Consider the following 750-nt stretch of genomic DNA (forward strand, 5'->3'; position numbering starts at 1 on the left):
AATATTGTATGGGATCTCCACTGCTTTTTTAAAAACCTCTCTGTTTCCACACTGCCCCGAACAAATGGCATACTCCATGAGTATATGCCGAATCAGTATAGATGTCTACTTTCTCACCTTCCATCATTTCACACGCAGCTGTCAGGGCTTTGATTTCTGCTAGTTGGGCGGAACACGGTTGGGGACAGGACTCCATCCTAATAATCTTATAGCTCAACTGATCCTGCTGCACTACTGAGAACCCTGCATGATTTCCATCATAATCCCTATAACAAGAGCCATCTACGAACAGAATCTTTTTATAGTTTAACCCGAGATTTGGGAATAAGTGCTTGAGTTTATTGGGGCTTTTGTGCGCGGACTCTTAGTCTTCTTTCTCTGTGTGAGACCAAAGGGGGGATATATTGGAGTATAAAAGTTGTATTGTTTGCTGTGTAACCAAAACTATGTAGTCAGCTTTGAGCTTGATATTTTCCTATGCATGTATCCAATTTAGTAGGAGAATGAAATGAATCTTAAGAATGTAGAAGACAATGGTGTGTTAATGAGAGGTAGCTAAGAGATGTAGATTAGAACATGATTAAGTCAATGGGTAGAAACAATAGTGGTGGATGTTCTTGTGATAAGCAACTGTAGACCGATTGGATATGCTAATACAACTAAACCAGGAGATTGCTATAACAAATGCTATGTACAAGGATCGGTGGGCAATCAGCAACTAGCTCAATGTCTCAGCTTTGATTTGCAAAT

Source organism: Hemitrygon akajei, chromosome 5 (assembly GCF_048418815.1).
Source record: "Hemitrygon akajei chromosome 5, sHemAka1.3, whole genome shotgun sequence".
Lineage (NCBI taxonomy): Eukaryota > Metazoa > Chordata > Chondrichthyes > Myliobatiformes > Dasyatidae > Hemitrygon > Hemitrygon akajei.